At 40.6% G+C, this 23,289-nt stretch overlaps 1 pseudogene; it reads left to right on the plus strand.

Annotated features, from left to right (window-relative positions):
- The first annotated feature begins 21,282 nt into the window (after positions 1–21,282).
- Positions 21,283–22,107, plus strand: LOC124966155 (voltage-dependent anion-selective channel protein 1-like; annotated as a pseudogene).
- The last annotated feature ends 1,182 nt before the right edge of the window (positions 22,108–23,289 follow it).

Raw genomic sequence — 23,289 nt, forward strand, 5'->3', positions numbered from 1 at the left:
GGGAGTTGGAGAGTGGGGAGTGGGAGAAAAATGGGGGAACTTTGGATTATGTAGAAGGAAATGAGAGGGATGGGGATATGAAAAACGGTGAAATGAGACAGACATCATTACCCTATGTACATGTATGATTACACGAATAGTATGAATCTACATCGCATACAACCATAGAAATGAAATGATGTAGGTTAATTTTTTAATCAGACCTATTTTCAACTATAAAGTCTTTCTAATGCTCTGTTTCATTCAGAGGTCAATGTGCAAGAGTTAAGTCTCAATCTAATGGGTTTTTAAAAATAAGCTACAAGGTCTTTGTCTGTTTGCTTTATGTATATGTACTCCGGTGTATTGAAATGTCTACATATGTTTGATATTAAAATTGACATATGAGCTCATAAATTAAAATTTAAAAATTGGATCCAAATGTCTTTGATTCACATGATTTTACAAGGTTTTTAAATTGGGTAAACAAAAGTATGGCTTTCAAATTACTAGCACAGTTTTGTTTCTAGGTGGTCAAAAACTAATAAAATGTTAATTTTATAAAATGTCTAATACCTATTCTTTCTAGATTTTTCTTAAACAGGGAAGAAATTACTGATGTTGCCAAATACCCTTCTCTGATATCTTAGTTTTTGAAAAATAACTAAATTAGATTTGACATATATGGGAATTATCATGGAAGTGTTTGTTAGAGACATCTAATTAGCTTAAAGAGTTAAAAAACTGTTAAATATAACATCAAGTACTCTTAACTTCATAATTTCCATAGGGTAACATACAACATTATTGGTGTTTTCATAAATTAATAAATAAAAAAGTGGTTTATAATTACTTTTTGTCATCACTAAAACCAAGGTTACTAAATGTCTCAACTGGTATAATTCTACATAAAGTGTTCAAAATTTTCAACTTCAATTTAAATAGAGTTCTATAAATAACAAAGTATTTCATCTTATTAAAATGGAATAATTTACCTAAATTCAGAAATTTACAAGGGTTGTTTCAAAATATAAATTTTTAAAAAAGGGAATGAGCAGACTAAAAAATTGAAAGGTTCTAGATATAAAATATTGTTAGTAAAAGAAAATAATGTTTCTAGCTAAAAAAAAAAGCATGTGATAAAATAAAAGTGTAATACATCTACATAAACAAGAGGGTTTAATTAAGTAAATAAAAGTACAAATTAAGGTAAATTTTAAGAGGTTTGTGTGTATATATGAGTAAACAACAGTTAAAACTATTAAATAGTTTTTTCTAAGGCCAAATATTAATGTACTGATACAAACCAAAGTTCAGTTTGTATGCTGAAATAATAAATAATTCTTAAAATATTAATTTATGCTTAACATTATGTCTGTTAAATTTTATTCTCTAGAACAACTAGTCTTAAAAATTGGGGGCTTGTACAACTCTGGTTAAACAGCCACTTTTTAGAGTATTGTAGTACATTACAAATTTTCTTTAAAAGCTAAACTTGGTTAATATAAAAACATCAATGTAATTATGATTCTATTACTCCATACATTAAGTGGGTCATATCTTCCAGGTATACAAGTCTTTAAAATAAAAGTTTAAAAGAACACTTTATCAAGCTGGTGTTGTCCAAACTAATGTTGTAATGGTAATTTTAAACTTATAAGAATAGCAAATTATATTAAAGATATATTTATACCATTTATCAGATATATTTATATCATTTATATCATTTATATCACCTTAACCTTATGCTACCTTCTACACTGGGATAAAAATAAAAATGTATTTCTAAAAGTTAATGAGAGACTGATTTGTTTAAAGGTTAATGTAAAACATAAAAACATTTTGCCACTTTACTACAAAAAATGAAGGTTAAAATCTCAACATTATTTGATTCATCTCTTAGATGTAATATCATATTGTCTTAACTAAAATTCATATAGACTTAGGAAATAATATATGTGAACTTTGTAAAATGATATTTAAAAAGAAGACAAAGATCAGCTTCAGACTAAGAAACTTTTACCTAAGATTTATGAAGAGCCCCGCCTTACCTGTCTGTGATAAGGCTCTGCCTCCCACCTCACTACACGCTAGAGTGGCTCCAAAATAAGCCAGACTTCAGTTCATTTAAAGTTATATTCAAAAGATTGGGTTTTTTGTTGTAAAATTAATATGATCCCAAATAGGTGATATAATGTGTAGCTCAGCCAAAATTTAACATAGCTATTACACAACTAAATATGTTTTTACTGTTTTTAATTCCATGTTGTATTTTCTTGTAAACTCTATAACTGTTTCCAGATTAATGTTTTGTAGAGGTACAGCTTCAAGAACAAGCAATCTGAATTAATTTGAGAGAATAAGCCATCACCTATATGACAGATAATACAGACCCCAATTTAATAAAAGCAGGTAAATGACTGTAAAGTCATAGATATTAAACTTAAAGCCCAGTTTTAAAACTCTTACTGTATGACTGGCTTACTGAGACTGGTTTGCTTGATGTTTAAGATCAAGACTTAAAGATTGAGATTAAAATAAAGGGTCCAAGGAAACCAATATTTGGCTCTTGCCCTCAGAGTCAGTCTGAACCCAGGGGACAAGAGAACTTCTCTAAGGATTTTTACAACTCTGGCCCACATGACCTCCCAATCAGGGAGATTGATGAGACCACTAGAGAATAAAAAGTCAATCAGTGCACCTGATGTAGAGGAGGCCCATTGGAAAAGGGAGACACCCCTAATGCTTTCAGAGGAATCCACCTCATCAAGGAGACTACCTAGTGAATACCACTAAAGGAGCCACTTTTTTTAGCCCCCCAAAATAAATAAAACTGGAGGAAACAAAAAAGATTCTCAGACAAACATGCCAGATAACTATCAAGAGAAACTGCCAGTTATATGTTTTTAGTCAGTTTAAGGCCTACAGATTTTCCTAACCTCCTATAAGGTAGACTTAATCAATGTTTGCTAGTATGATTCTCTAGCCCTAATTAGCAAAAATAAAGGGATCTCTACTAAGAAAAGAGATCATGACAATAAAAAGATATTTTACAAAAATCAGATGACATTAGGTAACTTAACTAAATGTTGTGTTTACATTCCTGATCACTCTGACAATGTTAAAGATTTACAAACAAAGGCCTTATCCTCTCCAGCCTTGTCAGGCATTGTTAGGCCTTGTTATGGGAACAATGTCTCAGCTCTTCCACCTCCTGGTAAGAGATTATTGATTTCTACCATCTACATGATATTCATTGACATGTCCCAGATGCTATTTATTTTGTACTCATGTTTTTTTTTTCTTCATAAAACCACACTTTTATCCATACAAAGACCCAGTTTCTAAAAATGTACTTCAAACTTCTTACCCCACCCTGCATTCTCCCCTCTCAACTTGAAGAAGCAAGAGCGGTAATTGCCCTTTTTCCTTTCAGCAGTAAGAAGTTCCTAAAATTAGAGGGGTAATAAAAAATTAAAAGGGCAGACAATATGGATAGGCAATTGGGTTGAATCACAAAAATAAAGGCCAGTTTGGGTCCAAAAGTTGGTGACAAATGACTTCAGAAAAATTAAAATGTTAATGCTTCCAGAGTGCTTTCTCCATCTTTATAGCAAGATAACCTGCTCCTGTTCCAACCTGTTGTTAAGTCTCTCCAACAGGTTCAATTTATGAGAGAACCAGCCCCCAGAGATCACTGATTTTTAACACCCATGTCTATGTCTATGTCTATGTCAAATAGTTCCAGAAAAAAGGACTAAGTTCTGACTTAAATGGAGGAGATCTTACTCACAACATGGATTCATCACATCTGAGTCAAGACAACAGAAAAATGAGAACCCTCAGAGACCCCAACCACCCTTTAAATATAAGACAGAAAAATGTTAATCATGCTTTTTTCTTTTGCTTGTACTATGTTATAAGACCTGAGCTACTAAAACAACATATATTGTTGGTCAAATTAATGCATATGCATGGCCACTACAACCTCTTACCTATTTTAAAAGATAAATCAAGGATTCCTATACCTCTACTGTGGTACTAGGGACTTCCTCAGTCCCATATGACAATCATCTTGTGGCCCCTGAGGGAACATGGTTTATTTGTACATCAGGAGTAGCTCCATGCCTGGCCCTTCAACTTTTTGAGATTACCAAATGGGATGAATTCTGTGTTACTGTTCACATCATTCCCCAGGTTGTACTATTAGGTTGGAAAGGGAGAAAAGGAACATCTGGGGCTAATACATTGATCTAAATGAGTGTCCCCTTTCTTAGTTCCCCTCTTAGTAGTATTAGGTATGGCTGGTTCCACTGCTGTAGGGACCACTGCACTCATTACAGGAGACCAAAAGGTCAAAACCTTAAGTGGACAAATAAATCCAAACATAAGCAAATTAAAAACTCCATAAGCTGCTTAGAAAATTCCCTTTACTCACTTGCTGAGGTAGTTTTACAAAATAGAAGAGGGTTAAATTTCCTGTTTTTAACAAAGGAGGATTATGTATGGCCTTAGGGGAGACCTGTTGTTTCTATACTAACCACTCAGGTGTCATTCATGATAGTTTATCTTTGAATAGGAAAAGACTCAAGAAAAGGGAGGAAAAGTCAAAAACTTAAGGTAAATTGGTACCCAAATCTGTCCTCTTGGTCCCCCTGGTTAACTACTCTAGTAACCACGATGACGGGACCTCTCATCCTAGATATGCTGGGGCTTTTAATTGGGCCACGCAAGACAAACTGTTTAACTAAATATGTTAGAGAAAGAATCCAATCTGTTAAACTAATGGTGTTATGTACCCACTACCATCACTTCTACATTAATAATGAATCAATGATTTGATTATGTACATAAAACCAGTGGGGAATGTGATGGACTGAAAGATTTGACTCCATGGAAAAGTTATAGGCCAGGCTATATGGACAATGAATAAACAGACTCCATTTTGCTCTGAGACTCCATGTTAGGTTGGCAATGCTTCTCCCTTGGAAATGCCCCAACTCTGTGTGAGATAGTCAGCTGGCCAGTTTAAAAAAGACTCTCAAATTTGGACTTCTCAGTGGTGATTAGTCTGTTCTTAAGTTGTGCCCCATAACAGTGCCAGCTCCCCATGCACAGGATGATACTCAAACCAAAGAGTCCCCCTGACTGCAGTGAGGGTGACAGACACTTCATCATCACATAAGCAACACGGTGCTGTAGGCTGGCAGTTTTACACCCTGCAGCTGAGCCATGAGTGGACCAAGTTAGAAAGTCTTCTACCTCCCCCACTGGTGGGGTGGTAAGGACAGACTTCCTTGTGACATCTTCCTTAAATGGATACATATGACAATGACATGCATGCCTGTGATCCCAGTGGCTAAGGATTCTGAGGCAGGAGGACCTCTAGTTCAAAGCCAGCCTCAGAAACTTAGCAAGATCCTGAGCAATTTAGTGAGACCCTGTTTCAAAACAACAACAATCAACAAAAATAACAAGAACTGGGAGTGTGGCTCAGTGATTAAATGCCCCCAGGTTCAATCCCCAGTACCAAACAAACAAACAAACCTCCTCCACACAGAAAAAGAGGACAAAACTAAATAACCCCACCAAAAAGTTACCTCCCCATGAAAAAGTACATGAACATTTACAGCAGTTTTATTCTTAATAATTAGACACAGGAACCACTGGAAATATCCATCAGAAGATGAGTGTGTAGACAGTCCATGGATCTCAAAGGCAATCTCAATAAATGGAGATCAAAGGGTCTCAAATCCTGATGAAAGATTATGCATAGTTTAATCCACTTATAGAATATTCCTGGATGGGCCAAACTCTATCCAAAGACAGAGAAGAGACTGTGGTTCCCAGGGGTTAGTAGGAGGTGATCACAAAAGAGACATTATTGGGGAGCTTTATAGGGTGAAGTGCTGTTCTGTGAAGAGACAATATTAGACAGCCTGAGAAACAGGAGCAGCTTCAGGAACATGCACGCCTGCTGTTGTGGTAGTTGGAGGTCCCTCCCCCACACCCAGCAGCCTCACACAGCCAGGACATCCAAGAAAGTGAAGTGAAATTCTCTCTGATTTTGCAGTGACTGGGTATTCTTCACTGCATCAATTTCTATATAAAAGCATTTTCTGTGGAAACATGACAATGCTAAGTCAAATGATGGTATCTGCATGGAAATCTTTACAGTGCACCAGATGGGCAGGAAGCATGTGAGCTGCTGCCCTGCTGGCATGTTTCTGGGCTTGTTCCTATCTGCTGACTACTCTCACTTCTTCCCTCTCATGCTCCTGAGGGTTTACCCTGGACAGGTCCTGGTGGCCTGTCTGCTATGCTGCTGATAGTTTAGATCCTGGAATAGGTAATATTGACACATTTCATTTACAACATATCTTCCTACAGGAAACATTGTTTTCATAGTAGAAGGAAGAAGTCATGTTTTCCTGCTCTTGTAGAGTGCTGTTCGTTAGACATCTAGGCACAATATTGAGTCAATTCTTGACATCTAAATTATCTCCAGTGCTTTACCTCAGGTTGCAACCCCTGATGGGCTTTTATGTGGCTTTCTAAGATAGTTCATGATATTTGGGGAAATTGCTTGCAGTTGATAAATGAGATAGACATAATAGCATATAAAACCCTATATCCTAAAAAATTTCTACCCAACATGTTACCAGAAAGGGATTCAATTTTGTAGCAATTCATAAGCAATATGCCTGGAGAGTGCAGTTTTCATGGTGTTTACAAAGGTATTTACCTTTTTGATGCTTAGAGATCCCGACATGAGCACACACCATTATTTCATTAAATCTGAAGAGGAAATGGATGCTTAGAGAGGTTAAGTATTTTGAAACAAATCCCACAACTTGTGTTAGAACTGACTCCCAAGATCCACAAAAAGGAATTGTGAGCACATTAGTTGAAACTATGAAGTTACTAAAGCCAGGAACTAGGTAGAGCATTAGTCTCTGGGGAGTGTCATGGAGATTTCAAGACAAGGAGGAAGGAAAACTTTCATTTTAATTAGTAAAAATCATGTACTGGAGATTTTCCTTACCTGTGTATGTGTTTGATAATATAAAAAGGATCCAGGTTGAGCAAAAAACCAGGAGCATCACCGGCTGTCATGATAAGCACAGTGAGGGCATAAGCATGAGTCCTATGGATGTGAGCAGGTGCCTCACTGCACCAGAGAGGGCAACTTGAACAGGCAAGGATGGTGGGCAGGAAAAGCCTGAGAGGAGCCTAGGAGAGCAGAGTCACTTAGGTGAACGGCAAGGAAGGGCTGCAAGCAGGAATAGGCAGCTAATCTGGGACATGAAGGCCTGTTTGGGGCAATGTAGGAAGTAACTGTTGGGTTGACGGGGCTCTGGCAGGGAGGGGAGTAGGTGCTGGAGGACATGCAGGGCCAGGTCCTGGAGGATGTCACCAGGGCTGATGGGGAGTCCTCAACAACTCTGAGCTGTGAAAACCCATAATGAGATCTGCATTCGTCCAAAGCAGGTTCCACTACTGCTATCCTGGGGTGTCTTCACCCCACACACTCAGTACTCAGTCCATCATGGCTGCAAGGCACTTTTCCAGGCACCACACCATGTGCACTGTTGTAAACTTCTTTACAGATTTATTCATTTGGAAATATATGTTGACTTGTGGGCATTGGAGGCAAATCTCTGTGACCTTTTGCATTTCCACATGTATTTCAGTGAGGCAGCGACTGTCCTGTTCCACTGTCTTTTCAAAGACATCACACAGTGAGCAGTGGAAGACAGAGTGGTGTCTCTCTCCGGGCAAAGCAGATTGCTCGTCATCATCCTGCATAACTATGATGAGCACTGCCATCTTGCTCCAGGATGAAGGCCAGGCAGCAGACTTACTGCCCACTTTCAAAAGGCACTACTTAGCTGGGTGCTGTGATCCATGCCTGTAATCCCAGTGACCAGAAGACCGAGGAAGGTGAATCACAAGATCAAGACCAGACTGGGCAATTCAGCAGCACCCTGTTTCACAATAAAAATGAAAAGGTCTCAGATTAAGTTCAGTGGTAAAGAGACCCTGGGTTCAATCCCCAGTACAAAAAATGGTGGTATTCAAAGTACTCTACATTTTTGTGCCCCCACTTTGCCTTTATTTTTTAATATACTGCAACTCAGAAATGGTCTGCCTCTTGCTGACAGAAACAGACATAGGTCTCCAGCTCCTGTCTGTATGGAGTTGCACTGCATATTCCAGCCTCGATTTTTCCTGCAGAACGTGCACATTGAATGTCCTTCTGAAGTTGAAATTTTCCTCTTTTTTGTGCCATTTTTGTGATGATTAATGGGCATGGACTTGAGCCCAGCCTTTTGGGCTGAGACTTGGTCAAACTGAAGCAAGACATGTGATCTAGTGGCAGGGATGAGTGTGTCTCCTCAAAAGCAGCTGTGTCTTGTGATTTTGTAGATCAAAATGATGTATCTAAGCTGGTTACCCTCATAAATATGCAGCCATCTGTGCCACCCAAGGCCAGTCTACTTGCCAAAACTTTGCATCTCCTCTGCGGTTGGGTGGCAGAGACACTTCCCATTCTCAGAAACTGATAGAACAGTGCAGAGAGACTTGATGGTGATTTGATAAATGCACAGCAGAGCTGGTTCTCTCTTTCCATTACAGGAACAGTACTTGTAGTTTCAGGGCCATCTTGGTTTACAGGACTCAGGGCCAAACAATGTAATAATGCACTCTGTGAGACACACAGGCAAATCTAAAAGAAGGTTGAAGGCAGCAGAAAGAACAAGGAAGAACTTGGAGGTAAGGCCAGGGGAAGTGAACTGCCATCTCAGCATGTGGGAGTGTATTTATAAAGAGGACCTCAACAATATTTAGTATACCACATTCCCTTCTACAGAGTGACCTTGCAACCTCATCTTTCTCTGTTTGAACCCAGGACAGGCTGAATCATCCAAGGCTCCCACTCTGAACCCAACCTTGCAGCAGCCCCAGATACATGGAGAGGCTATATCTGAGTGCTTTGATCAAGTCCCAGCTGTGCTGAGTTTTGCATCTCCCTGTCCCAGGGACCAGACATGTGCAGTGGAGCCTCCAGAAATATCCAGCTTCCAGGTAATGAGTCATCCCAGCCTTCATGTCTTTCTTGCTGAAGCCCCAGAAATCATGGAGCAGAGACACATTGCTCCTGACCTGCAGATCCTATGGAAATAGTAAAAGTGTTCTTTTATGGCACTACATTCTGGTGGCTACTAGTGAAGCAGCATTTCCCAGGCCAGAAGGTGGCACAAGACAGTGAAGAGCTGCCCTGCGTGGAGACCTCCAGCACAGTTTTGGCTTAGGTCTGCATAGACACAAGAAGATTATGAAGGAAAGGTTCATGAAGGCTGGTGGCCTTTGGTCTGACTTGCTGAAAGCTGGGAGTAGAGAGGAAAATGTAACAGAAACCTGAAAAGAAAGAAACTCTACATTCTGGTGTAAAGTGTGGTAACAATGACACTTGTCATAATATTGAAAACAATAAGCATACTTAATGAAATTATGGAGTTAGTTTAAAATATTTCTAGGCCAAATAGTCCAACAACTTATTTATTTTAGTCCCATTTAGGAATAAAAGAGATATAAGATGGAATAAAAGTAAAATGTCCTGTTTCCAGGACAATTTTAGAGCATATACATACAAGTGCCAGAACTTGCTGGATTCAAAAATAAAAGTTTCAAAGCTCCTGTCTCTCCTAATGGCAAGTTTCCCAAATTTTCAGAAAATGTCTTGGTAATCATAAAATCAAGGTGAGGCTGTTTGATTTTGGGAGACCTCATGTCTCGGTCTGTTTTGGTTGCTCTAACAAAACATCTGAAGCTGGGTGCTTTATAATAAAAAGAGCCTTTTTAGAGCTCAGAGGTTTGAGGGCTCAACCTCCCAGCTGGGTGGCCCCATGTCTCCTGCTCTGATGAGGCTTCCTGCCTCTGACACAGCATGGTGGAGGGCATCAGGGTGGGGGCTCATGTGAGGGGGGAGATGACATGTGAGACAGGAAGCAGGAGAGAGGGGCCCAGTTTACTTTTTACAATAATAACAACCCTCTTCCTCAGGAAGTCACCAGAGTGGGCAAAGAACTACACTAGTTCCTTCAAGGACAGCACCCTGAGTGACCCTACCTGCCACTAGGCCCCCCTCTTAAAGGTTCCACCACCTCAACACCACCATAGTGGGATCAGGTTTTCAGCATGTGAGCTCTTGGGGACACACTCAAACCACACCCAGACCATTTCACCTCAGAAATGCCCAAGGCAGGTTGCCCTCTGAGTGTCTCAAGGGCATATCTCCCAACCTTCCCTGCCAAACTCTAGGGCGCTAAGAATCTATTCTCTTCAGGTTAAGTTTACAAAGGATATTAAAAGGACACACAGTAATAGTCATTTGAAGCTGTACAGAAGGCGAGGACTAGAAGGGTCTGAAGTTCAGGGTCTCCTGTCCCTGTGGATTTGAGTTGCCTGACCCTCTAAACCCAAGATTGCATGACCAACCTGGAATCTCCCAAAAATCTTAAGGTCATTTTCAGCACAGGGGCCTGAAGAGAGACAGAAGGTCTTGTATCAAAAAGTTGTGTAGTGTGGTTTCTGTCTAGTGGGATGACTCCCCTCAATAAACTTACAGAAAGCCTAGCATATAAAAGATAATTTCAAAAAACAAAACACTGTTGACCTGGGTGAAAAATGATGCAGAAAAATGAAATATGAAGATGCCTTTAGAACTTCAAATTTTGTAGGCAGGAAGAAGACTCCAAAAAAAAGTCAGGAATAATCTAGATTTTGTGGAAAAGGAAGGATCACTCTTTAGGGACTGAGGGTGCTTTGGGTGCAGCCAACATACATGGAGAAGCATTTCAGGTCAGCAAAGGGGGCCAAGCACAGAACAAGTTCTGCCACCCACCAGTTATTTCCTTCAGACAATTGCTCATTAAAAGACATGCAAGAAGCAGGTCTGGTTGAAAGTAAAGAAATTGTCTCATGCAATTTTGGAGGCTTCAAATGGGATATTAATGGGAAATTAATCCCTTTTCCACTCCTATAAGAAGATACCTGAGGCTGGATGATGACTGAAGAACAAACATTCAGGGTGAGTCAGTGCACAGGAGATGCAGGAGAACCAATGGCTAGTTCCAGTCCAAGTCCAAGGGTCTGACAGTCAGGAGAGTCCCTGGTATAGGTCAAGGCCTCAGCAGGCTTGAGGCCCAGGAAGAGCTGCCATCCACTTTGAGTCTGATGATAGGGGGAAAACACCACCACCAATGTGCTAGTTTGAAAGTAGTCAGGCAGATGGAATTCTCTTCTGTTTGAGACAGGGTGTCTTGGTCCGTTTGGGCTACCATAGACTGTGCAGCTTATAAACATCAGAAGTTTATTTTTCACACTTTGGAGACTGTAAGTCCCAAATCAGGTGCCAGTTCAGAAGGGTCACATTCTGGTGAATCCCCTCTTCCAGGTGCAAAACAACAATTTCATTTGTATCCTCACATAGCAGAAATAGGGTGAGAGATCTCTGGAGTTTTTGTGAGCACTAATGCCAATCATGAGAGCTCCACTTTCATGACCTAATGGCATTGAATGACCTCACACCCTAATACCATCATGTGGGGTTTAGGATTACAACACATGAATTTGGGAAGCACAATTGCTCAGTCCATTAAGGAGATCCAGCCATTTGTTTACTCCTTCAGTTGGTTGGGTGAGGTTCATCCACATCAGGAAGGGCTACCTGCTTTATTCATCTGCAGCTTAAATGCTAACTCATCCAAAAATACCTCACAGAACAGCCATAATAATGTTTGACCAGACATCTGGGTATCTCTGTCAAGTTGACACATAAATTTAACTTCCACACAATGCTTTTGACATCTAGCATTTCTTTTCCATTTCTTCTTAGGATTTCCATCACCCTATTACTTTTCCCATCTCTTCTTGCATGTTGTCCACCTCTTCCATTAGTGACCTGTATTAATCCCACTTCTATTCCTATAAGAAGATACCTGAGGCTGATGATGCCTAATGAAAAGAGTCTCATTTAGCTTACAGTTCTGGAGTTCTAAGGGCATGTTGGTATCATCTGCCCAGCGCTGATGAGGGTGTCAAGGGAGATGGCCACATGTGGGAGTGTATGCAAGAGTGCTCATGAGACAGGAATGCAGAGACATCCATGGGGTCAGGCTCACTATTTTATAAAAAACCCCTCTCATGGGAACTCACCCCATGAGACAAGCACTAATCCCTCCAAGCTGTGTCCTGATGACTTAACCATCTAATACAAGGCCCCAGCTCTTGAAGTTTCCACCACCTCTTAACATTGCCACATTGAGGACTAATATTCCAGTACATAAATCTTTGAGAGATACAGTCAAGCCCTATCCAAATGAAAGCATCCCTTCCCAGGCTCCCAAGGTCTATGTCTGCCTCACCATGTGTAATGCATCCTCTCCCCAATTATAGTCCCATTAACTATTTTTTGTGTCTGTGTGTTGTATGAAGTGTTTTGAGTTCTTGGTTTTCTAGATATTAAACTTCTCTCTGAGGAAGAGGTGGCAAAGATCTTCTCCCATTCAGTAGGTTCTCTCTTCACACTCAGTTGCTTTCCTTTGCTGTGCAGAGCTTTTTAATGTGATGCCTCTAGATCAAAATTAGGGGGAGGGGGAAAGGAGGCAGTGACAATTTCCATGAAAATAGAAGAGAGATCAGTGGAGTAGAGAAAGGTGATTGAGGGGGAGGGAGAAGAGAGGAGAGGGAGGAACAGTGGAATGCAATTGACTAAGCTATGCTATGTGCATGCATGGATACAGCACATGGAACTTCAACTTCATGTATGTCTGTCTATAAAGCACCTATTTTTAAAAACTACAAATAAATAGAAGGAAGAACAGAGTGGAGGAAGGGGAACATAGGGAGGGAAGAGGAAATCAAAGGAGAGGTACTAGGAGAGGTACTGGGTGTTGAAATGAAGCCAATTATAGTCCTTGCTTATATAATTATATCTAAATGAATCCCATTATTATGTCTAACTATAATGCAATAATTTTTAAAGGTCCCCAAATTTTAACTCATTCCAGCATCATTAAAGGCTCAAGGCAAACTCTTCCCAAACTTGATACCCTGTACAATAAAAAACAAAACAAAATAAAGTAAGTTACGGGACTGGGCACAAGAGAGCTGGCCCAGCACACACAAGGCACTGGGTTAAATTCCCAAAAGGAAAAACAAAAGGCTCCATGCTTCCAGGATACAAGGACAGGACAGGCACAGGGTAAAATACTCCTGGACATGAATGAGTGAAAGGGGTCACAGGCCCAGCAAGACCAAATATCCACAGGGCAGACTCTAAGCCTTAAGCACCCTGATTGGTACCCAGTGTAGACTGCAGTGTCCAAGGGCCTTGGGCAGCCCTGCCACCCCTGGGTTGCTGTTCAAGCCCACATGGCTGCTCTCCTAGGCAGTGCAACGATGTCTGTGGATTTCCTATTTGGTTGCTGCATGGTGCTGATTGCTCTGCATGTCTGAGGCCCTGGCAGCAGATCCACTCCCATTGCCCCATGGGGGGTTTCTATGGCACCTCCACCCCTGCAGAAAACTTCACACTGTCTTCCCAGGTTTACCATGAAAACCTTGGTGGAAGCTTCCATGACTACTTTGCTCTTGTATTCTGTGTGCCTGCAGGACCAGCACCTCACAGATGCCACCAAGGGAAGAACTGCACTAGCCTCAACTGGACCTGCTTGAACCATGACTGGAGGAGCCACAGAGCACTGTGTGGGAAAGCAGGGACAGAGTCCTGAAGAAGCTCTGGACAGTGGGTCCATGGAGAAAATCCTGATTCCCTTTCTTAAAACTCTCTGCCCTGGAAATCTTCTGGCCCTTTGATGGTGAGACAGACTTTCAGGTTTCTGAGATGCCCTCAAAGCCTAGCAGAAGGAAGGTAAGTCACTGGGGGTGAGCTGGCTCTGCAGGAACACAAGATGCTGCAGTTAAGGTAATGGAATCTTCCACCAGGATTTCAAAGAACTGGGCACTCAGGCCAAATGCAGCAGGATTGGAATCCCTGCAGAGAGCCCCTGAGAGGATGATGAGCAAAGATGTGAGAAGGAAGCCAGAGCTGCAGTGGAGAACCCCAGGATTACCGGATGCCAGTAACATGGAAATTCTGATGAGGAAACTGCAGGAATCAAGCAAAAACAAGTGGAGAGAGAGGCCATGTGGACAACAGTCAGCAAGGCCATAGGGCAGAACTGTACAAGCCCTTTGGAGACAACATTGTGATGCTGTGTGCCCCAGATGCTGGAAGTGGAGCTACAGATGTGGTTTTCAGCTGGATTTTGGTCTTGCTTTGGTCACATCCCTTCTTTCTACGCTCCAATTTCTCCCTTTTGAAATGGAAATGTTCACTTTGTGCCATCAGATATGGGAGATCTGTACCTTGCCTTTGATCTTTACAGGGACTCACAACCAAGAGTTTTCCTTGAGCCTTAAAGGAGATTTCAGACTTGGACATTTGGGAAATGCTGGAACTGTTGACTGTGGAGAATCCTGGAAGTGGAGTACATATATTTTGCATTGTGAGATGGGCATAAACTTTAGGGGTCAAGGGTGAAATGTAATGGTTTAGATATATGATGTCCCACGAAAGCTCATATGTGAGAAAATGCAGGAATGTTCCAAGGTGAAATGATTAGATAACAAGAGTCTTGACCTAATCAGTGGGTTAATCCATTTAATAGATTAAGATTTTTGAGTGGATTAATGGGTGCTGACCATAAGCAGGTAGGGCTTAGCTGGATGAAGTAGGTCATTCATGTTGTGTATTTGGGGAATTATCCCTGGCTTCTTGCACTCAAGCTGTCTCTGCTTCCTGGCTGCCATGTCCTGAATGGCTTTCTTCTATCACTTAATTCTTCCATGATGTTCTGCCTCTTCTTGGGCCCAGAGCAATGAATTTGACCAATTATGAAATGAACCTCTGAAACTATGAAATCAAATAAACATTTCCTCCTCCACCTTGTTCTTGCTGGGTCTTTTCATCACAGGTATGAAAAGCTGACAAACACATCATGTGCTTGTTAGTGGCAGCAATCTCTCCATATGTATGACCAATTACTTTGTTTTATAAAGAACTAGGGCTTTAAACTGTGCACCCATTTCTCTAGCCTTCTGATTGATTCTCTGGGCTCCACTATATCCTTTTGATTATTTTCTTTTCTGGATGTTATTCACACTGTTTATCCTGTTTGCAACTCAGAATCCTGAAAGAGCCATAGGACTTCAGAATGGAATTTGAAAAATGAGACTTGAACAGGGAAAAGACTCTTGCAAAACTGAGCAAATCCTCATGACATTGAACAGGGAAAGGCACTGTTCTAAGTGACTCATGTGGTAGAGACATTGGTTATGCATTGTGCTCATGGACACCAGCACCAGTAGCAACATGCAGGGTAAATATTGAAATTGGTGAGATATACAAATGGAAAAATAGATGAGCAACTTATCCCTGAAGCTCAGTGTTGCCTGGAGAGTTGTACTGGGGCCAGGAAGAGTGTGAGTGGATGCTCAATGGGAAGGCTTCAGTTGTTCTTTCACTAGCTTGGCAGAAAGTCTTGATAGAATAGGTGTGAGAAGTGGAAGTTATATATGGTTTTCATTTATTTATTCAGAGTGAATAAGAATACACTGTGGTCTAAAAATCCTGGGTGTCTCTTTTCAGAGTGCTGTCCTGATATACCCTCTACAGATCTTAAGTGAAAATATCACATGATACTTTTGTTTTGAAAAACAAAAAAAAAATCATGGAATCCAAAATACTTCAGCCCCAGGATGTTATGCACAAAATTGTGCACCACAATCATTGATCCTCTCTTCCTTTGCTTTGGGGAATTTTTCTCTAGTTAGTGCTTTTCTCTAGTTCCAGTCTCACATTCTCCATAGGGGAAATTCACTGATGCATCCAGGATCAAATTCCCAGGAGTCTGGTCAAAGCTGGGAGCTGGTGGAGGGTGAGGGTTGAATGTTGGAGCTTCCAAGAAACAACTGAATGAGAAGCAGAGAACCCATCAAAGAAGACTTGGAGAGACTTAGGATTCAGCATGTCCCCTCAGTCAGGGAATACTCCCCCTTGCTTGTGGGAAGGGTGAGCTTGAGAAGCCACAGGGAGTCACAGATGACTGAAAATCATCCCCATCGCCAACTCCATTTCTTTTCACAGAGCTGATTTGCCTCTTTGCACACCTGTGCTCACACTCACAGGGATTTCCAGTGCTGAACAGGGAAAAGAAACGGGGCAATTCGTGGTTGTGGAATGGGGTCCCTACAGAAGCTCAGCACTGGAGCCAGGCCTGATGTTCTCTGGCAGTCTAGGACATTACCCAATGTGCCCCAGGAGAGGGCTGGTCAGCCTCCAGGTGAGGAAACCAGACCTATTACACATGGAGAGCTGGTGTGTGAGCTAGACCACAGCACCCTTTACCCACCTGGGATACAACTACACCTAATGTCACACTTCTTGAAATGCATCTATGTCTTTCTGAGCCCCAATTACAAAATGTCTCTCCTTTTGTCTTTTCAAATGGGAAATAAAAAAAAATAAAAAAAATTAAAAAAAAACTTGTCAGGGAAGCCAGAACTGACATTCTCTGGAAGAGGCTTAGAGAAAAGCTTTAGAGACTGTGAGTTCAGAGTCATTTCTCATCAGGATAGAATGAAATGTAAAGCATACCAAATGCAAACATTTTTTAATTGTGTGCTGAGTTGAAAGGGATGCTTTTTACCTGATGATTTTGCTTTCAAATTGTGGAGTTAGTTAACTAGTTCTGCACTATTTCCTTATTTTTCCTCTTTGTTGACTCCTGAATCAGAGTTGAAGTTCATTTAGAGAACTGAGGACTTCAAAACCTGGTAGGAGAGCTGTGCACCCACTGATGAAATTTTTTCTCTGCCTGACTCCATCTTTCTTCTTGGACTAAACAGTCATTCTCCAACTCCATTCATTTACCTGCAAATTTTATTCTTCTTTATGGCTGAGTAACATTCCATTGTGTAAATATATCACAGTTTCTTTATCCATTCGTCTGTTGAAGGGCATCTAGGTTGGTTCCATAGTCTAACTACTGTGAATTGAGCTGCTATAAACATTATTGTCACTGTGTCACTTTAGTAAGCTTATTTTAAGTCATTTGGGTATAAACTGAGGAGTGGGATAGTTGGGTCAAATGGTGGGTTCATTCCAAGTTTTCTGAGGAATCTCCATACTGCTTTCCAAAGTGGTTGCACCAATCTGCAGTCCAGCAATATATGAGTTTATTTTTCCCCCAAATCCTCATGAACACTTATTATTGCTGGTATTCTTGAGAATTGTCATCCTGATTGGAGTAAATGAAATCTTAAAGCAGTTTTGACTTGCATTTCTCTTATTGCAAGAGATGATGAACAGTTTTTCATATGTTTGTTGATCAATTGTATTTCTTCTTCTGTGAAGTGTCTTTTTAGTTTCTTTGCCCCCTTATTGATTGGGTTATATATATTTTTTTTTTGGTGTTAAGTTTTTTAAGTTCTTTATATCCTGGAGATTAGTGCTCTATCTCAGGTGCATGTGGTAAAGATTTTCTCCCATTCTGTAGACTGTCTCTTCACACTATTGTTTCCTTGGCTGAGAAGAAGATTTTTAGTTTGAATTCATCCAATTTATTGATTCTTCATTTTACTTCTTGCCCTTTAGAAGTCTTGTTAGGAATTCAGGTCCTAAACTGACATGGTGAAGACTTAGGCCTACTTTTTCTTCTATTAGGCATAGGGTCTCTGTTCTAGTGCCTATGTCTTTGATCTACTTTGAATCGATTTTTGTGCAGAGTGAGAGATAAAGGTCAATTTCTTTTTGTTACATATGGATCTCCAGTTTTCCCAGCACCATGTGTTGAAGAGGCTATCTTTTCTCCAATATATTTTTTGGCACCTTTGTCTAGTATGAGATAACCATATTTATCTTGTCTCTGTGTCTTCTATTTTGTGCCATTGGTCTACATGTCTATTTTAGTGCCAATATCATGCTGCTTTTGTTACTATTGCTCTGTAGTATAGTTTGAGATCTGGTATTGTGATGCCTCCTGCTTCACTCTTCTTGCTAAGGATGGCCTTGGCTATTTTGGGTCTCTTATTTTTCCAAATGAATTTCATGATTCCTTTTTCTATTTCCATGAAGAATGTCATTGGAATCTTAATAGAATTTGCATTAAATCTATATAACACTTTTTGAAGTACAGTCATTTTGACAATATTAATTCTGCCTATCCAAGAAAAGGGAGATATTTCTATCTTCTAAGGGCTTCTTGAATTACTTTCTTTAATGTTCTGTAGTTTTCATTGTAGAGGTATTTCATCTCTGTCGTTAGATTGACTCTCATGTATTTTATTTTATGTTTGTTGAGGCTACTGTGAACAGGGCAGTTTTCCTCATTTCTCTTGCAGTGGATCCATCACTTATGTATAGAAGTGCATTTGATTTATGGGTATTGATTTTTTATCCTGCTACTTTTCTGAATTCACTATGAGTTCTAGAAGTTTTCTGGTGGAATTTTTTGTATCCTCTAAATATAGAATTCTGTTGTCAGCAATAGGGATAGTGTGAGTTCTTCTTTCCCTATTCATATCCTTTTAATTTCTTTCATCTGTCTGATTGCTCTGGCTAGAGTTTCAAAGACAATGTTGAATAGAGGGCTCCCTGTCTTGTTCCAATTCTTAGAGGGATGCATTTACTTTTTATAGACCGAATATCATACATACTTCCTTGAAGCCCTAAATGATCACAAATATTTCTGCCTGGATTTCCAAAATATGGATAAATTGTAAGATGTTTTATTTGATACTTTTGAAAGTCATTTAGTTTGTACCCAATTTTTCAGTGTTGTCCCAAAAATACTGCAACAAATGTACATACATTATAACATGGACTTGGAAAGCTGCTTTTGCTAAACACAGTGACTTTACTGAGATCTTCAGATGCCCAAAGGGTAACGAATGCAGGATAAAGCTTGACATCTAGGCCTTTGCTTACATCTGTCTCCTTTATTAAATAAATGCCCAGCTGCATTTCAGTCTTATTTTGGTATTTCTATGACCCTATTCCTCTCTTTGAAATAGAAATTATTACCCTGTAACACTGTGTGTGTGTGTGTGTGTGTGTGTGTGTGTGTGTGTGTGTGTGTATGGGACTTGCTTTTGATAAGTCAAGAGTTTACTTTGAGTCTCATAGGAGATTTTGGACTTGGACTTAGGGTAATCATGAAACAGTAAAATTGTGGCTCCTGGCAAAGAACGAAATGCTTTGCATTGTTAGATGAATTTAAACTTTTGGGAGCCAGGGCAGAATATTATGGCTTGCATAGAGGTGTACCCCTAAAGTTCCTGTGTTCATACAGAAATAATCAGAGGTGAAGTGATTAGATTCTGAGAGCTGTAACCTTATCAGTCCATCCTAGTTTAAATGGGCAGACTGTGGGCAGATGGTGCATGATTGGAGGATATAGTTCACTCTGGGGTGCCCAGGAAGGGTTCATCTTCCACGTGGCCCCTTGCCCCTCCCCTCCCTCTTTCTCCTTTCTGACTGCCATGAATAGAGAAGGACTCCTCAACCATGCCCTTCTGCCACGTTGTACTGCTTCACCTTGGGCCCAGAACAATGGACTTAGCTATCTCTGGACTAGTCCTCTGAAACCATGTGTCCCCCCAAAATTTTTCCTTTTCTAAGTTGTTCTTGTTGGGTATTTTGGTGACTCGAAGCTGACTAGACATCTAGTCTCTACTAACAATCCATGTTGCCTGGGCCTTACCTGACTGTAGTGCATGCTGGGAAAACTGCGGGTACTTGGCAAACATTTCTGTAATGAGAAGCAAAAATACGACTAGCATTTAAATAAGATCATTTTATTGAAAAATCTTGATTGGCAAAATATTATTACAAACCATATTTCCTCTTTTTCAGTGGCTTAAAAACAACACTCATTTCTTTTCCTTATATACACATAGTTGGGGCAGGTCTCAGATTGTGGGAAGGCTCTTTTACTTAATGGTAATGGGTGAACAGACTGGGCCTGGGGAAATTTTATCCATAATGGCTCATTTGTGTTCCCAGGAGGCTGGTGCTCAGTGCTATTTGAGAGACTAGGCCAGGTCTTTGAATGGGACCCTAGTTCTCTCACATGGGTCTTTTATCAGGGCTCCTTGGTCTTCTTTGCAGCCTGACAGAGGAACTCCATGAGAATTTTTAATTGTTTTTGTACTGGGGATTGAACCTAGGGGTTCTTTACTACTGAGTTGCACCCCAAGTGCTTTTTATTCTTTATTTTGAGATAACATCTTGCTAAGCTACTGAAGCTCACCTCAATCCTGACATTCTCCTGCCTTGGCCTCCCAGGTGCTGGGATTTCAGGTGTTTGCCCCTGTATCTGGCTCATGGGCAGTTTTTCCTAGAAAATTGCCCAGCAGTCACAAATTTTATGGTCTACTTTGGAAATTAGACTTGATGGTGGAAAACTGTGGGAAGTCATTCTTTTTTTTTTTTTATTGTAAACAAATGGGATACATGTTGTGGGAAGTCATTCTTATTTAGCAGAATCAGATTAGGTTGAGCCATGGAATGCCGAGGCCTGACTTCTAGGAACTGCTGGGAAGTATGTGCCACTGCAAGGGAGTAGTTCCCTGTTTCCTTCTGGAATTTTCCCCTTAAGAGAATGGCTACTCTAACTCCATCCTATCCTGTCCATCATGGAAGAAGCTTCTCCTGATCCTGGCCCCCTTTACCTGTGTGTCTATAAATAAAAAGAGTTGGGAAAGTTGTTGTAAGAGACCAGAGCTGATATGGTCAGACCTGTCATGCCCCCTCTCATTTAAAAAGAGTATGGCTGTTGTGTGTTTATTGAGTAGATAAATTTTGGGGTTACTTGAGTGATATACCTTCATCAACCTCCTCCAGCAGTTACCCCTTTTCTCCTCCATGTGAGATGTGGTAGAGAGGACCCCCAGAGAGAACCATGCCATTGATGTGAAACTCAGATCATTTCCAACACAATCTTCAGGGAAACCCCAGATTTTATGGGATCAGGGGACAAATTAGATTTCACTCTTCATTGGAAAGTATAGGAAGCATTTGTGGCCATCATTAATCTAGCAGATACATGGAAATTCAATATTAAAAGTAAATAATCAGTCTCTGTGCCTCAGTCCCTGTGGTAGACAATGGCACTCCCATAGCTCCTGTTGCCACCACCTCTGAGTAGAAGACGGTTGTATCTGCCACATACAATGATCTTGGCAAATGTTGCAGGGACCTCTTTACCAAGGGCTATGGATTTGGCATGATACAACTTTTTTTTTTTTTCAAAACAAAATCTGAGAATTGATCAGAATTACAATCTCAGGCTCAACCAATAGAGAGACCCCCAAGGTGACTGGCAGCCTGGAAACCAAGTACAGGTGAACAAACATCACCTGATGCTTACAGGGAAGCAGGACAGTGACAACACCCTAGGCAGTGAGGCCACAGTGGAAGATCATATGCTCTGGGCTGACACTGACCTTTGATTCATGCCTCTCACCTAACACTGGGGAAACGTGCTGAAATCAAGACAGGATACGAGCAGGAGCACATCCACCTGGGCTGCAGGGTGGCCTCTGAATCCCTGGGACTTCCACAGAGGCGCTCTGGTGCTTGGTCAGAGGGTTGGTTTGCTGGCTGACAAATGAATTCTGAGACTGTAGTGTCCCAAAGAGACCCAGAGCAACTTCACAGATGGCTACAAGACTGACGAGTTCCAGCTTCACACTAATGGGAATGACAGAACTGAGTTTGGTGGCTCCATTTATCAGAAGGTAAACAAGAAGTTGGAGACTGCTGTCTATCTCTCCTGTACAGCAGGGAACACCTGCTTTGGAATAGCATTGAAGTATCAGATCCACCCTGATGCCTGCTTCTCAGTCAAAGTGAACAACTCCAGCCTGATAGGTTTAGGATACACCCAGATCCTAAAGCCAGGCATCAAGCTGACATGGTCAGCTCTGCTTCCTGGCAATAACTTCAAAGCCAGTGGTCACAAACTTGGTGTAGGACAGGAATTTCAAGAGGAATGAATACTGTACCATTGTTGATTTTAAACTATTTTGCAGCATAGCTACCTTCAAAATTAAGCTTACCTTTTAATGCTGTATGTCTAGAATATAAGAATTGCTAAAAATCATGTTAGAAATCAGGTTAAAGAAGATTTGGTTTTAAAGCATCACCATTTCAGAGGTATGGAGGGAACCTGAGTCCAAAAATGGTCCTTTCAGTGGTAGACTTGTTTACAAGTGGTCCTTGGTGACCCCTCTACAAACACCAGGTCTCTCTTTCTCTGTCTGTAACTTAGAAATGCCTGGAAGTGGAAGATGGTAATTGGTAATGTCTGGGCACTTTGTAAACTGCACTGAGTAAATGAATAAAGTGTGACTTCCTGGGAGTGAAACACTGGCTTCCTAACCCTGACAGATGAGAAGCTCGTGCTTGGTGGTGTGTACAAATTCATTCGAAGTGACTTTTTTTAAGAAATATCTTCATAACCTTTTTCTGCCCTAGCCCCTCATGACCTTGTATACACCACAAGTAGTCTTCAGGGAGTGGTTACTCTTTCTTTGGTGCCATTTGGAGGTGGAGTGTGGACATAATGAGGCATGTAATTCTGGACTTAATTGGTTTTCATATTTTTGACCTTTTCAACAGTATATGAAATAGCTTCCAGTACGTCCAGCTACAATCTGGAAAGAGACTGCATGATTGTGATCCACAGTGACAACACTAGGAATGTAAATTGGACCTCTGTTATACTCTCACCACTCAATTTACTTTTTAGCAGCTTAATGGGGACACTTTACTGTCTTGCATTCTTTGTGGGACAGGATCTTCTCCTTCAAATAATGTAATTAACATTACTTAAAATAAAACTTGAACATTACTGAAACCTCAAAATTCATTTTGTAGTATAGCTTTACATTTATAGAGAAATTAGGAAGCAAATAACAGTTTCCATATACCAACAATCTGTTTTCCACTATTACTAAGTTCTTAAATCAACATGGTACAATTGTTATAATTAATGAAGCAATATTGATACATTGCCACTGACTAAAGTCGACATCCCATTCAGAATTCTCAGGGTTGCCCACCAGAGAGGTAAATGTAGGGTCTCAGGGAAACCACTGAAGCAGTCAGAAGCAGTTTCCAGGAGTTTGGTCAGTGCTGGGAAATGTTGCAGGGTGCATGGGACTGAATGTTGGAGC

This window comes from Sciurus carolinensis, chromosome 16 (genome assembly GCF_902686445.1).
Source record: "Sciurus carolinensis chromosome 16, mSciCar1.2, whole genome shotgun sequence".
Lineage (NCBI taxonomy): Eukaryota > Metazoa > Chordata > Mammalia > Rodentia > Sciuridae > Sciurus > Sciurus carolinensis.